The sequence below is a fragment of the Marmota flaviventris genome, unplaced genomic scaffold (assembly GCF_047511675.1).
Source record: "Marmota flaviventris isolate mMarFla1 unplaced genomic scaffold, mMarFla1.hap1 Scaffold_210, whole genome shotgun sequence".
Lineage (NCBI taxonomy): Eukaryota > Metazoa > Chordata > Mammalia > Rodentia > Sciuridae > Marmota > Marmota flaviventris.
This window is the reverse complement of record NW_027288109.1, coordinates 40,353-56,128: the sequence shown is the minus strand read 5'-3', so window position 1 is coordinate 56,128 and position 15,776 is coordinate 40,353. Positions and strand designations below refer to the sequence as shown.

Below are 15,776 nucleotides of genomic sequence, written 5' to 3'. Positions count from 1 at the left end.
CTTTATCTGACATTCTTTCTGCTATAGCTGTACCTCCTCTAATGTTGAATTGTCCTGCATTGTTTGTGGTCCTTTCTTTCCTTGTCTTTTCATGTTTTTCACGTTTCTTTCCAGCTCTGTATGACTGTAGTGTTATTGTTTTTCTCCTATAGATTTGTATTGCTCTTGTATAGTTTGAGATCTCTCCTTTGTGATGGGAGACAATGTAAACAGTTCCCAATATCAACTATACACTTTATGAGCTAGTTTTTGTTATTAATATATTTATAGTAAGTCTCTATGTCTACAGATGTTGGCTTCAATTATAATTTAAAATATATTCATTAGCTTCATAAAAGGCATACAGTTTCTGGTGGCGTATAGAGAACTGAGGGTCGGTCGTAGGACTTTATGTTTAGGGGGGAAGATGTGAGGGTATGAGGTTAATATATCTTAGCTACTTTGGAGGAGAACTCTAATGAAGGGGGTTATTAACAGGAGAATAGACAGGAGGTATTTTAGGATAGTTAAGTATGTGGGAGGACAAAAAGAAGCATAGAAACAAACACCTATTTGCATTTAGTAAATTACACGCAGTAGAAGTAGAACACTTGGGAGGTTGAGAGAGGAAGAGAAGGAGGAATAAAAGTAAAAAGAAAAGAAGAAGAAAAAAGGGGGTAAAGGAGATACAGCAAAATGAAAAAAGAGAGAGGAAAAGAGATAAGAGAAAGATAAAAAGGAAAGAAGGAAAAAGGAAAAAAAAATGCACTCTGAGAATTCTGCTTTCTTCTCTTCCAGTACGTTCCAGGTTGAGTCTCTGCCCTCAGGGTGGGGGAAGCAATGGGTGTGGGGCAGCTCTCCCTCTCCAATCCCGTCTCTTTGGGCTGCTCCTGGTCTCTATCCCCTCCCCTCTCCTGCCCACCAGGCCCAGTGGATGGATCTCTTGTCGGCATCCCTGGGTTCACTGGGGGCTTGCGGAGCCCTGGCCGCCCTGTGCTGCCAATCAGCTGAGCGCTACCTCTGTGTGGGGTGGTCACCAAGTCACCAAGTCGCGCAGCTGTGGAGAGGGGAGTTGGAGACGCAGCCTGTTCTGTGGCCTTCCCTCTGCTAGCCACGCCCCGGGAGCTGGGGAGAAAGGTTCTGAGTTACCACAGCTGGGTGCGGGGGCGGGCGGGGACTCACACACCTGTTGAGATGCCATTGCATTGTCTGCTGCATCTGCCCAAAGCTGAAGAGGTACATTTTCCTGGAGCCGCCCATTGCCATGCCAGGGCCTCCATGAGGTGCAGGGAGCCGGGCTCTTCTGTTCCTAGCTGCCTCCAGGATTTGGGCCTCAGTCCACTGCCCTGTGGCGGCACGGGTCACAGTCTGACCCACTCCAGCCCTGAAGGGTCAGTGACCCTGCGTCTCCAAGCTGCCACAACTCTGCGCGGCTCCACTCTGCGTCTGCGCGGGTCCCAGCTCGGCCATGCTGGCCGGCTTCCCCATGTCCTGGGCGGCCTTGCCACAGACCACTGTTTAAATCCTGCCACGTGCCCCACGAAGCTTAGATCCCTGAATGAGAGCCCCGTGAGGGAAAACGTCTGGCCACTCACTCGGAGTCGCACCGATAACAGGTTCTCCTCTACTCCGCCATCTTGGAGTCTCCAGGTTGCCGTTTTACGCTCAGTTCCTGTTTTACAACTTCCACCAACACATTGTCTGTGGCTCCTGTGTCTGTGAAAGAGCCATTTACTTGACACCATCGTGGCTCCAGTCATTCCTGTGCCTTGTTCACTTACCTGATCATCTGTTTAGTGTCTCAATCATGGTGCAAACTCCATAGGAAGTAGTACTTTAAGAGGCTTCCTGAGAGCCCCGAAAAGCAATCTCTCCTATTTCTACTTCCATGCCCTCCTGCACTTCTTTTAAGTCACTCAGGATCATTTGCCTGGTTGAGTTGTCTTTGTAAATGTCTGAGTTTTCTTCCAGATGAAAAAGCTTTGAGGGTCATGGACTATTTAATAAATTTATATGTTTTAGTAATTCAGCTCATCTCTGTACACACAAGCTGTTTCTCACATGTAGCAGCTGCCTCCTGGAAGAACAGGTCAGACACAGGGGCACACACCAACTCCAGCGAGTCAGGAAGCTTACAAGTTCAAGATCAACCTCAGTAATTTATGAGGCTTTAAGTGACTTAAGAAGACCTTATATCAAAATAAAAAATTTGAAAAAGGGCTGGGGATGTAGTTCAGTGGTAAAGCACTCCTGTGTTTGAGCCTCAGTTAAAAAAATGGAAACTAGTAGAGTAGAGGACATGGGAAGGGAACCAGGGAGAGGAAGGGCAGAAAGGGGAGGTGCAAGGAAAAAAATTGACCAAATTATGTGCATGTGCAAATATGTTGTGGTGAGTCCCACTAGTACCTGTAATTATAATGTGCCAATAAAAGTTAATTTAAATGGTTTAATTAGCCTGCAATAATTGCATCATTTTACAGTGTTCAGTGTTGAAAGGCCAAGGCTCGTTGTCAGAGATTAAAATGCCCACACACAGATAGCAGTGACAAAGAAGATGCACTTTACTGCAAGCTGGTGCTAGCTTATATAGAAAGTGAGAGTCAGTTATCTTAAACCAGAAAGCTCCCAGGGCCAATCATAGTAAAGGTCAGGTCATCACCTATTATGCACGCATGTCCGCCCTGCATAAGATTCATGGGGATCACGAACACTTCACTAGTGGGGAAGACGGGAGGGCCAATTAGAAAATTTTCAAAATAACATGTTATCCGCCCACTGGCAACTTGCCCACTCCATGTTGCTTATCTGAAAGGCCCAGGGAGTTCTAGCCGCCAACTGGCAATTTGTCCCCGGCCATGTCTGACAGGCCCCGGGGAGTTCTCAGGGAGACTCCCAACAAGTGTGATCTTGCAATACATGCATACAAAGTGTACTGACCCAATCAAGGTAATTAATACTTCCATCCCTTATCATTGCTTCCTGTTGGAGCCTTGAATCTCCTTTCTTCTATTGATTTGTAAAATATACGATAGGCTATTTTGAACTATAGTCCCCTCCCTCTCCTGTAGCATACTCAAACTTATTACTTTATCTATTTGGGTACCCATTGGCAAATAACTTCTTCTTTTTTTTTTTTTCTAAGATTGAACGAAGGGTCCTTAACCCCTGAGCCTCATCCCTTTTTATCTATCTGTCTGTTTATTATTTATTTTTATTTTAAGACAGGTTCTCGCTAAACTGCTTAGGACCTCACTAAGTTCCTGAGGCTGGCTTTGAACTTGCAAGTCTCGTCTCTTAGCCTCCTGAGCTGGTGACTTTTTAAAAAATCAATCTAAGTATAGTCAGAAGAAAAAGTGTGAAGAGTTAAAGATTTTAAATATATTTGTACAATTATGCAAAGTTAATGTTGATGCATTGCTTGATATTTTACAAAATGTGGGGTTTACTTTGAAACCTGGGAACATGCAGTTTGCTAAATCGGAGCCAGATTTTAAGATGTGAATTTGACATGAAATTTTAAAGGACTCTTAAAATTTTAAAATGTGAGAGCTACCTCTTACTTTTAGTGTTTCCTTTGAGGAAAATATTATAGTTTGCATCTGAATTGCTTCCCAAAGACTCAAATGTTGGTTGCTAGGTCCCATGTTGGTGGCACTGTTGGGAGGTGGTGGAGACTTTAGGAGGTTGTGTTGTAGGGACAAATGAGGCAAGGCACCTGGTAGAAGCTCTGGCCCCTGACAAGGATTGTTGTGAGCACAAACCTCACATTGTTGCAGATCATCCAGGTGATGCTTGTGAGCTGGGGGACATAGAAATGTTGACTCAGAACTGTCTCAAGTGCTGTATGTCCAACATATTTTCCTGCGAAATTGTGTGATAAAGGCTGGGGCTAGATTCTCCGAGATGGCTGTGCCGGCCATCAGAAAATCTCCACCATGCACCTGGGAGAAAAAGATTTTTCAGTCTTAAATCACTTACTGTCATGTTGGGAGTGTGCTGGCTCCCTTTCTGTTAGCTAGTCGGCCAGGCAGAAGGGCAGCCTTTAGACCTGGGCCTGGATTTTCTTCCCATTTTTTGCAGACAGCTAACCTGGCCTCTCTGTCAGCTCCTCAGTTGCCCTGAGAAACCACAGTGTTTTCCTTTCAATGACCTTGGCATTATATAATCACAACCTTCCCGGGAGCCCACAGTGCATCCAGAAGTGTAAGAATTTCTTGCCCATACATCATGCCCCCCCCTTTTTTTCTCCTGAGTTAATTAGCCTACATAAGGCCTGTGAACATGAAGGGTAGTGAACGCATATTCTGAGTCTGTGTAAATATCCACACAGACTCCTGCTGTCAACTGAGGTGCTTGAGTCAGAACAATAAGTTTTACTTTTTGTGCTGAAGTTCCCTGAGGCAGAGGTTCTGCCTCAACAGTGGAATCCAGAGTGACCATTGCGTATCCAGCAAAACATACCTCATCTTTTATAAAACTGCTTCCATGTGTGAAGTACTCTGCATCAGCGTCCTTGAGAGGCTGGTCTGTTAGGTCTGGTCTGCTGGAGAACACTTCATCCATGACCTCAACCATTGTGATCAGGTTCTCCAGGTCCAATGGGCAGCAAAGGGGTTGGGTTTAGAGTTCTGACTTCCTCAATGTGGATACGTGGGTTTTCACATAACGTGCCCTGATATTTGACCATTTTTTTTCATTAGTCAACCAATAGTGTCCTTTATATTTTAACAATGTCAAAATTGAATGAGGAACTCTGACAACCAGTTCTTGTCCCATGGCCAGTTTATCAGCTTCCAACACCAGAAGAGCTGTGGCTGCAAGGGCCCCGAAAAAAGGTGGCCAGCCCTGGGCTACAGAGTCCAGCTTTGTGGACAAATAGACCACTGGATGGTGCCATGTCCCCAGCATCTGAGTCAAAACTCCCAGAGCCACTCCTGACAGATCAAGGACATAGAGAAAGAAAGGCTTCCTGAGGTCAGGGAGCCCTAGTCCAGGTGCACTGGTGAGTGCTTGTTTAATGTCCTCAAAGGCCTTTTGCTTAGTTGGCCCCCACATCAGAGGATCTCATTCACCCCCCTTTGTGGCTTCATAGAGGGGTTTTGCCATGACTGAAAAGTCAGGAATCCATATATGGCTGAACCCAGTAGCCCCCAAGAATTCTCTAGTCTGATGGCAGGTTGAAGGCACTGGAATTGAGCAGATCTCCTGTTTCTTTTGAGGCCCAGTGGTTGTTTTGTTCTGTTGCTGTGTCAGATGGTAACCAAGGTATTTGACTTTTTGTTGATAGATGTGGACTTCTAAGTTAGAGTCCAGTGCTTTCGCAAAGATGGTGTACCCAAGCTGGGAGAAACTGTCATTTAGGGAAGGGAGGCATATGTAGAGCCTCTGGCGCTTTAAGATACAGGAATTTTTTTTGTTATCTCCCTGTGCAGGATCTTGGCTGCTAGGATTCTACAACTCTTAAATCTAATGTAAATCTTAGCAGAGACTGATGACCTGGGACATCATTTGTATAAAAGGCACCTATGTCAATCTCGCCGTGGGCCGTCTGCCAAGGTTGGAGGGCAGTGGTGCGGTTCCGTGCAGGTCCTGGTGTGGCAGCCACATTGTGCCCTCCTAGGTGTTGCTCTTTGACTGTGTGGCTTTCTACTCCTGCCAGGTGGGGAGCCTGTTCTAATTGTATAGAGTAGCTGCCCTGCTTGTGTTTTGTTCAGTATGCCTGGGTGCATGGGGCTCTGTGGCCCTTCCTGCTGGTGGCACAGTTTGTCCACTTATGGCTTGGAGCCAGGGTGGCATGTCCTTTTGGAGTGAGCACCCTATGGCCCACTACTGGTTAACATGAACATATTCCTGGTTCATTTGAAGGCTTGCAGCAGCTGAGCCCTCCTGAGGCGCTGGGTCCCGTGCATCAGATGCAGCTGTGTGGGTCTACGGGACCCTTACCATATTCGTCAATCATCAACTTCCGAGCAAGTGAGAAGAAACTGAAAGGAGGGGCTGGGGCCACAGTCTGGGGGGAACATTCCCTCCTTCTCTGTTCCAGGCTTAGCATTTGAGCATGGCAGTGGGTGCTTGCCCGCCGGGGCCACTGGAGGCTTCCCATTTTATCTGGCCACGCTGTTTTTCCTTATAAACCTTTGGACCATTGTCTTTGTACTGGTGAGACCCCCCCTTTGAGTGAACTCTGGGGTATAAGGAGATCCATCCTCCTCTTTATCTTTCTGGTCTGGCTGTCTTTGAGTCTTTGGGTCTTGATTGATGAAAACTGTGGCGGCCACCTTAATCAGCTCACTGGCACACTTCTCAGTAAAGCGCTCTAGGATTGTAATTTTTGGCAAATGGCTCTCTGAGCCTGTCCCACAAAGGCTGCATTGATCACCTGTTGCTTGCGCCTGTACATTTCTTCACTGCAAACTTGCATTGCGGCTGCAATATTTGCATGGTGCCCCTCCTCCCACGGGCACCTCTGGGCAGGGAGAGGGGCGGCAGCGGCAGTGGCCTGGACATTTAGCTCCGAGTCAGTTGGGCACCTCTCTTTTGATCATTGCTGCCAGTTTCATACAGCAGAGGGGCCCTAGGCAGATGTGGGGCCCAGAGAAATGTTCAGGGCTATGGAGGGTGCCAGAGGGAGATGCTGGAGCAGTGGGAGGCTTATCTGGGCTCTGTTTGTCTGCAGACGCGCTCGGCTTAGGCTAGGGCTCAGGGCTGGCTCCGACTCCTTCTAACTCCTGGGCACAGACAGTGTGTTTTCTTCTTTTTTTTTCTATTTTTTTTTTACACTTTCTCTGAGGGCTTCTTGACATCTCTTTATTTTAGACCTTCTTCTTTGCTGGGGTCCATCCCTGGTCTGGATAATGGGCTGCATCAGATCACTCATGGCCCAGGGTTTCTCCGTGTCGGAGGGAGGATGATTTCTCCAGCTATGAGCTCAATGGTGGAGAAAGGCTGGCACACAAAACTGCTTTGTCTCCCTCAGACATTTCCCTTCTGGTCAACATGGGCAGGTCCTTTGATCGCTTGCTGGGGCAGCTGGAGAATTCTCATCTGAGTTATGGCTCTGGTCTTGGGACAAATCTCCCACCTTCATCTTGGGAGGTGAAAGAGTCTCTGGTCCTAGGAAGCCATTGGCTCTGAGGACATCACAGAGGAAGGAATAGCCAGTATTGGGGGGGCCATTTTGTTGCCTCTGAGGACAAGGAGGCTAGGGGACAGTCTGCCGTCCCCGTGGTCTTGGCAAAGTTGGTCTTGGGTCCTCTTCTGGCTCACGGGGAAAACTGTTTCCCTTCCTGTCTTTCCGTGTCAGGTTTTCTGGTTAGCTGCTTTCTGCTGGGTCTTAGAGACCACTGTGCTCCTGGCTAACATCAGCTTGGACTGTCCATCCAGACAGGCTCTCAACCAAGGGGGCTGTTTCTGCACTCTCTCTTGACAGCAGTCAATATCAGAGAATTGGTTCAGGGTTCCAACAGCAATCAAAGGACCTCAGCCATGACTCTCTCATCTAAAGATCCCTCTGGTGGCCAGCCCACCTCTTGGGTGAGCCACTCTGATTCACAGAGTATGCCACCTTTGGGGAGTGACTCTCACCCACAGTTATCAGGAAAACCTTCCTAAAGGTTTCTCACACACATTCCAGAGGCTCGGTTTCCTTAGGTGCCTCCCACGTTCCACCCTGCATCGGTGTCGCACACTTAGAACAGAACACACTTAGGACAAGACTCCGCTTCGTCCATCTCCGGCCGCTCCCCTCGCGGGACCTGGGGCCCTCTTAGCCTTGCGGGTCGGTATCACCCCCGACCTGGAGCTTTCACCTGGACGTTGGTTGGTGAAATGCCGCCATAGACTGAGGGGCCACGAACCACGGATCAGGACTCTGCACTTGCTTCGGCCCTCGGGTTGGGTCGGAACCCTCCCTTTGTCCGTCTCATTCACACACTTTCACACAGACATGCCAGGACAGAATTTCCACACCGCCCAGATTCCAACAATTCCAAACCAAACAGAAAGGGGGTCACAGTTTCCCCTCTGCTCGCTGACCCCGAACAGAGAATACTCGGGTGACTCCCCGGGTCCCTTTCAGCTCCAACCTCTTTGGAGGGTACTTGGGACCCAACAGAGAGTAATCAAGCCTCTCTTCCACCCGCTTAGGCCTCGAAGGGGAAGTCAGGTGGGCTGCAAAACCAAATGGACCCGGGTCCTACCTGTTCAGCTGGGCGGTGCTCCAAAACCCTAATTCTGGTTCTTGCTGCCTGTGGGTTCCGTTGTGTTCTGGGGTGGCAGCCCCAGGGCGCTGGGTGAGTCAATCCTCCTTCAGGCCAAGAGTGGCCTGGGCGTGCCAAGGAGACCACTGTCCCCCATCACCCCAGGGAAGCAGGTCCCTGGAGACAAGAGAGGCACAATAGCCTTCCTTACCTCCTCGGTCCCATCTGGGTCACCAAAAATGTTGTAGAGACAAACAAGGCAAGGCACCAAGACAGCAGGAAACAGTTTTATTTGGCTGCAGCCAGGTTCAGAGGGCACAGCCTTTGCTGTAATCAATCAATCCCCTGAACCCCGAGTTCAGGGAGTTTCAGAGTTTTATACCCAGTGTGTAAGGGGAGGGGCTCAGGAGTTCCCAGTCTGCAGAAGTTCACTCTTTCACTCTTCTGGACAAGTTAACCCTCCAAGGACAACACCTGAGAAGGGGAGAGCTTCTTCTCCCCTTTCTCTCCTCCCCCTGCCAGCTGTTACCATGGAGCCCATTTGTAACTTATCTTAGAAATGTAGACATCTCTGTGAAGCCCAGCTCAAGGCCAGAGGCCTTGTTTGCACATTTCTACAAACCACTATACTAGATATGTGTTTGTGAAAACTAGTAAGGGGTGTCCAGCACCTGGAGTTCTGATGTCTTCTCGGCCAGTGGCCAAGTAAACAGGGTGACACAAAAATAGGAAAGTTTATCTACATTGGACTCTTTTTCAGAGACTCTTTTGCTGACAGTCCCAAAATCAGCCATGGCGAAGAGGGCTTTTCTGTGGAGAACGGGGGTGCCCACTTCAGTTGGGCCCCTTTGGAGGTGGATCACTAGGGGAAGATTTATTTTTTTCCCCATGCACATACTCACTCTTCTTTCTTTCTTTCCCTCTCCCCTCCCCTCCCCTCCCCTCCCCTCTCCTCTTCTCTCCTCTCCTCCCTCTCCCCACTGGCCCTCTCTCTTGCTATGATTTTCTACCTCACCACAAGCCCAGATGCAATGGAGCCCTGTGATTATGGTCTAAAACCTCTGAAATCATTAGCCAAAATCTTTCTTCCTCTAAGCTTTTCTCAGGCATTTTATCACAGTAACAGAAAGCTGAATAATTCAGGAAATAAATGTCATTGACATTTTGGTTTATTGGATGAGCTGTGAGTGCAGAAATATGAATTTCATGTTATATCGTAAAATTGATTTAAGCAACCACTATGGAATTTTTATGTGCCATACCCAGCTTATGAAAAAAGGTGGAGACTACAACAATTTTAATTCTTGAAATACATTTAAAAGACATAATTTCCCTGAATTTTTAATGCAGGCTTTTTTTTTTTTTTTTTTTTTTTTTACTATCATGCTCGCATGGTTCTGATAAAAACAAATGGAAGGGCTCATTTAATCTTAGAGTAGATGTTGCCAGATAAAAATATAGGAACTGACGCTTATATAAACACGGGACAGCATAAAAGAGACCAAAACCAAACAAGCAGACTGGTTTGGCTCAAGGTTCACATATCCAGAATAAATCTACTAATTTACATCCTTTCAGACCCGCAAACATTGCTAAGCAGAGGGTAAACACAGCAACAGCATTATCCCAAAGTAGTGTGCTGTCATTGTACACTATGAGGTAGTGTTGTAGTTTAGATGTATTAGAGTTGGGATCTGCAGTGTCCTACAAAGGCCCCCGAGGTAAAGGCTTGGTTCCCAGAGTGGTGTTCTTGGGAGCTGCTGTAACCTGTAAGAGATTGAGGCCTAGTAGGAAGTCTTTAGGTTATTAGGGGTGTCCTCTTAGAGGGGATTTTAAGACCCCATTCTCTGCCTCTCTTTTTCTTCCTGGCTTTGAGGCTAGTGGTTTTGCTTGGCCAACCCTCATTCCATGATGAGTTGCATGCCACCCCACTCTGTGCCCCATCACAGAGATGGTGTGATCAATCATGGCCTCCAAAACTGTGAACCAGAGTGCACCTTTTCTCTTTGTGGTTGGCTCTGTCAGGTATTTATTATAGTGGTGGGAATTGACTAACACCCTAGGTCTCCAGTGTTCTTAGGAGATCCATCAATGTGCTAAGGAGCTAAAAAGCTTTGTAGTCTGGATACTGAGTACAGAATTCAGAGTGTGGGAGCTGGGACTGCACTTCCGATTCTTAAGTAGGTCAAGAGTGATACCAAGTGTGATCTTTGAGTTACCCAGAGTCTTTGTGGCTTTTCTTTTTTTTTGGAGGGGGTGCAGGTACCAGGGATTGAACTCAGGGGCACTTGACCACTGAGCCATATCCCCAGCCCTATTTTGTATTTTATTTAGAGACGGGGTCTCACTGGTTTCTTAGTGCTTCACCATTGCTGAGGTTGGCTTTGAACTTGGAATCCTCCTGTCTCAGCCCCCTGAGCTATTAGTATTACAGGTGTGTGCCATCACACCTGGCTTTCATTATGGCTTTTGGTCTTGTATAGTCTTTGAAGCCTTAGAACAATTCTTCGTGTGTGTGTGTGTGTGTGTATTATTTATTTTAGTTGTGGATGAACCTTTATTTTATTTATTTATTTTTCTGTGGTGCTGAGATTTGAACCCAGTGTCTCACACATGCTGGGCAAGTGCTGTACTACTGAGCCACAACCCCAGCCCCAGGAAAATTCTTTATTTTATTTTATTTTTTTACATCTTTTTTAAATTTGTTTTAATTAGTTACACATGACAGTATAATGATCTTGACATATCATACATTTGAATCAAATGGGGTATAATTACTCCTTTTTCTGAGTGTACAGGTTGCTGAATCACGTTGGTCATTCAGTCACGTATATACATACAGCAATAGTAGTGTCTATTTTATTCTGCTGTCCTTCCTATTCCCCCATCCCCTCCCCTCCCGTCCCATCACTTCTCTCTACCCAATCTAATGTGACACGTTAGGCAAGTGCTGTACTACTGAGCCACAACCCCAGCCCCAGGAAAATTCTTAATAGTGAATTATTTTTGAGAAATATATCACTTATTTTAATTACATAAAGCAGCGGCTTTCACGGTGGCATATTGTACATGTTATGAAAGCTGCTGCTCTCATACTCACCCCATGACCCTCCCATTGCCCTGCCCCCATTCTCCTTCCTCTTCTCCGATCAGTTTCCCTGCTACTTTCATGTCTTTTTTCATCCCTGGACTTCACATATGGGAAATTGTGGAATACTTGTCTTTCTGTTTCTAGTTTTTTTTTTTTTTTTTTTTTTTGCTTAACATTACAATCTCCATTCCATCTATTTTCCTAGGAATGACATGAGTTTATTGTTCTTTATGGCTGGAATAATACTCCACTGTGTGTGTGTGTGTGTGTGTGTATCACACTTTCTTTATGGATTCATCCATTGACAGACACACCTGGTCTGATTCCATACTTGTCTATTGTGCTGCACTTCATAAGAAACAATAAACTATAGGGTAGTATGCTGACTTTGATTTTTTCAAGGAAGGGCATAGCTGGATCAAAAGTAGTATTGTTTTTAATATCCTGAGGAAACTCTATACTGATTTCCATAAGGCTGTACTAATTTACATTCCCACCAACAGTGTGTGAGTGTTCCATTTTCCCCACATCCTCACCAGCATTTATTTATTTATTTTTTCCTTTTTTTTTTTTTGTTTGTATTTTTGATGATTGCCATTCTAACTGGGTGAGATGGAATCTCAGTGTAGTCTTGATTTGCATTTTATTTTTGGCAATGATATAAAAGTTTAATGGATGAGGCATACATCTGTGCCTGTGGGTTCTGTGCCTGGGGGTAATACCATGTCACTAGGAATATTACTGAGACTGACTTATTTACTAGAATGTAGTTTTAAAAATCAATCAATCTTCTCCCAAATGCACATTTAAGATGAAAGTCTTTACCATGACATTGTGGTCTCCCTTTCAAATAAAAAATACCGTAATTTCATTCTTCTTTAAAACTGAGTATTTCATTGAAAAAAAAAAAAAAAATATATATATATATATATATATATATATATATATATATATATATATATATATATATCACACATTTTCCTTATCCATTCATCTATTGAAGGACACCTAGGTTGGCTCCACAGTTTAGCTATTGTGAATTGAGCTGCTATAAACATTGATGTGGCTGCATTTCTGTAGTATGCTGATTTTAAGTCCTCTGGGTATAAACCGAGGAGTGGGATAGCTGGGTCAGATGGGGGTTCCAGTCCCAGTTTTCTGAGGAATCTCCACACTGCTTTCCATAGTGGTTACACCAATATGCAGTCCACCAGCCATGTAGGAGTGTGCCTTTTCCCCTACGTCCTCACCAGCACTTATTGTTATCTGTATTCTTGATGATTGCCATTCTGACAGGAGTGAGATAAAATCTTAGTGTAGTTTTGATTGGCATTTCTCTAATTGCTAGAGATGTTGAACACTTTTTCATATATTTGCTGATCGACTGTATTCCTTCTTGTATGCCCATTTATTGATTGGGTTATTTATTTTTTTGGTATTAAGTTTTTTGAGTTCTTTATATATCCTAGAGATTAATGCTTTATCAGAGATGCATGTGGTAAAGATTTTCTCCCAATCTGTAAGCTCTCTCCTCACATTATTGTTTCCTTTGCTGAGAAGAAGCTTTTTAATTTTAGTCCATGACTTTTATTGATTCTTGATTTTACTTCTTGTGCTTTAGGAGTCTTGTTAAGGAAGTCAGGTCCTAGGCCAACATGGTGAAGAAGTTATTCAATACCAACAACAGAGGCCTAAAACAACTGGGCTTATCAGTGGGTCCCAGAGGCAGGTAGAAATGGGTAAAATTTAGAAGACACACTAAAGAACTTTGTGTGTTGAAATAATCCTTCAAAATTTCAAAAAAAAAAAAAAATGTGAGGGTACTATCCTAAAGTTCAGTTCATATTCATTATTTAGAAACCTGAGGCTATGTCTAAACCCTGATCCAATTACTTCCCAATTGTTTAAGCTATTTTTCACTTTTATATTCAAACTCTGTTTTTGATTTAAAGGGGAAAACTCACCATTACATTTACTCATTTAAGAAGAGTTTTCTGTCCTTTATCAGGTACTTTGGAGTGATTTGATCTCCCTCTTTCCAAACAACCCAGAGAAACAGACTTTCCTTGAGGCCCATGAAGCTTGAGTTCTCCTCCCAACACCCTCTAGGCCTGTAGAGGCACTGAGAATGTGTCCTTATGTCATTGTGTTTGCTTTTCCTCAAAGAGTCTCCCACAACTCCACAAGCTTCAGACGCCACCAAACCTGGCTCTCTCCTCACCTGACACTCTGGGCTGAGCAGTCAATGGACTTTTATTAGAGAATATGATCTTGTTTTCTTTAAATATGCAAACACATCCCAGCCTTCATATTCTGGGAAATATATTCACATACTATGAATAAGGATCTGCTAACCAGTTTGTCGAAAGGTCTTTTTAAAAAACCCTCCAAGTTCAAATGCCCATAAAAACACTATTCCTGTGCCCATTTCCCCAATGCCTGCGTTCAATGCATGGCTTCCTGTGCCCAGAGAGCCTTCCTGTACACACCAGGATGACACACTGGACAGATCCAACTCACTCCAGCAAACATCAAGCATGCTACCAAGACAAGAAGAGCCTGACTGGGTTAGAACAGCATCAGGAGCTTAGTTCCTGTTAGCCAGGGTGATCATTTCTTAACAGACTATGGTGATCCTCTTAGCACTCATGGCATTACTTGAGATTTAGCACGTTCCTTTAGCAACAGAGTGTTGACAGAGCTTATCAAATAAGGACAAACAACCCATGTCCACTACATGAGACAATTCCTGAAAGCACACTCTTGGAGAAGAGACATATGGCAAAGACACTATTAGACATTTAAGTAAATATATGCTCTTGTTTTCTTTATTCTCCTAGAAGTGGAAGACTATGTGCCGTGCCTCCATTGTGCATGCCCATAATTTACACCAAGTGTTTAAGGTTGATCATGTTCTCAGGTAAGAATAACTTACACATGACAGTTGTCTCACTATTATATGACACTGTGGATATTTATAATTGAAACTGGGAATATTGCACAAGAACTAGAGGATTAATGCATTGTCACCAAAGATAATATAAAATAATGGTTTCTACAGAAAAGGCCCAAGCCTTCAACGAAGAAGGGTACAAATCTTCAAATCAAGGAATTAATATGGTTATCGATCAGGTCAGGCACTAAAGGATTACATGAAGATGGGTTTGTTTCCCATGTTGGCCTACAAAATAGGCTTGGTTTGCACCCCAGTCACAGGTTGGGACATCTCATGAGGTTTTCTGGACTTAATGAGGAGGAGGGAAGACATAAATGGATGAAAACAAACATTATCACTCTCTGCTGTCGTGTATTTAAAAAAAATAAAATCAATTTTTAAAAAAAAGACTGACTCAAAGTATATGTCCTACCTGTAGTGCAGCGGGCCAGAAATTTTTAAATTTTTTTCTTGGAATGTGAAGGGCACTTTGGGGAAAAAAGCAAAAGGAAGCTTCTGGAGCATAATTACAGGTGCAGAGATTCCAAGTCAGACCTACCTATTGCACTGACTCCCTGAATCTCTTAAGTGTGGTAACTCATCAGATATCACCATCAAGGATGGAAATTGCTAATAGGTAGTTCAGTCCTCCTTGGGGAAGTCCAGGGGTGGGGGTGGCAGCAGCTGTCAGTTAGAGCTTGTGCTTTACCTACATGGAGACAATGATCCAGCTGTGACTTAGATTCCAACTGACAGTCTGGGCTGAGCAGTCACATGGACTTTCCTTAGACAATATGCTCTTGTTTTATTTAAATATGCAAACACATCCCAGCCTTCATATTCTGGGAAATATGTTCACATACTATGATTAAGGATCTGCTAACTAGTTTGTCGAAAGATCTTTTTAGAAAAACTCCAAGTTCAAATGCCCATAAAAACACTGATCCCTGTGCCCATTTCCCCAATGCCTGCATCAATGCATGGCTTCACAGGGAGCCTTCCAACTGTGGAGTGGCTACATGGGTGAACCCTATTCTTCACAGTGACAATGAATCCATGTGACCCATTTACAGCACCACATAAGCAATCAAAACGTGGACATTTACTATTCTCTTCTTCCTCCAAAATGTCCTGAAATTAATAAAGAAATGGTGGATTCACGAGGAAAATGATAAAATAGAGAGCTCCCTCCTTCCTCCACTTGTGCCTCCCAGTGGGAGGTGAAGGAAAGGACAACTGCTTATATAGAAAACAGAACTCCCACTCAGAATCTGTGTTCAAATTTCCCCTGGAGTTCCCTTCCATAGGACGGCTCCATAAGACACTCTCATCTTGACTCAAGTTTTAGAAAGCAGCCCAGGCAGTTACTCCTGTTTTTAAAATATCATATCCCATGTCATAAACTGTAGGTTGCAGTCCACAGACTATAGAGAAGAAAAGAGAGAGAAAGAGAGGGGAGTGAAGAGGAGGGGAGGGGAGGAGAAAGTGAAGCCCCAGCCAGTGTTAAAGACTAGCTAGAAACATTTCACCCCTGTGCACAATTCTCCTGACTCAAAATCTCCTGCTGATTAAA

The 15,776-nt window shown here is 44.6% G+C and overlaps 1 long non-coding RNA gene across 3 annotated transcripts in view; it reads left to right on the top strand.

Annotated features, from left to right (window-relative positions):
- Positions 1-15,776, top strand: part of LOC139704077 (uncharacterized) — a 70,796-nt gene that overhangs the window by 30,344 nt on the left and 24,676 nt on the right. For 2 of the 3 annotated variants that reach the window (XR_011706131.1, XR_011706130.1), the window contains exon 5: positions 14,109-14,188. This is a non-coding gene — a long non-coding RNA (uncharacterized lncRNA). Of the gene's footprint in view, positions 1-14,108; positions 14,584-15,776 lie in introns of those variants that run through there. The other variant, XR_011706129.1, reaches the window with a different exon arrangement.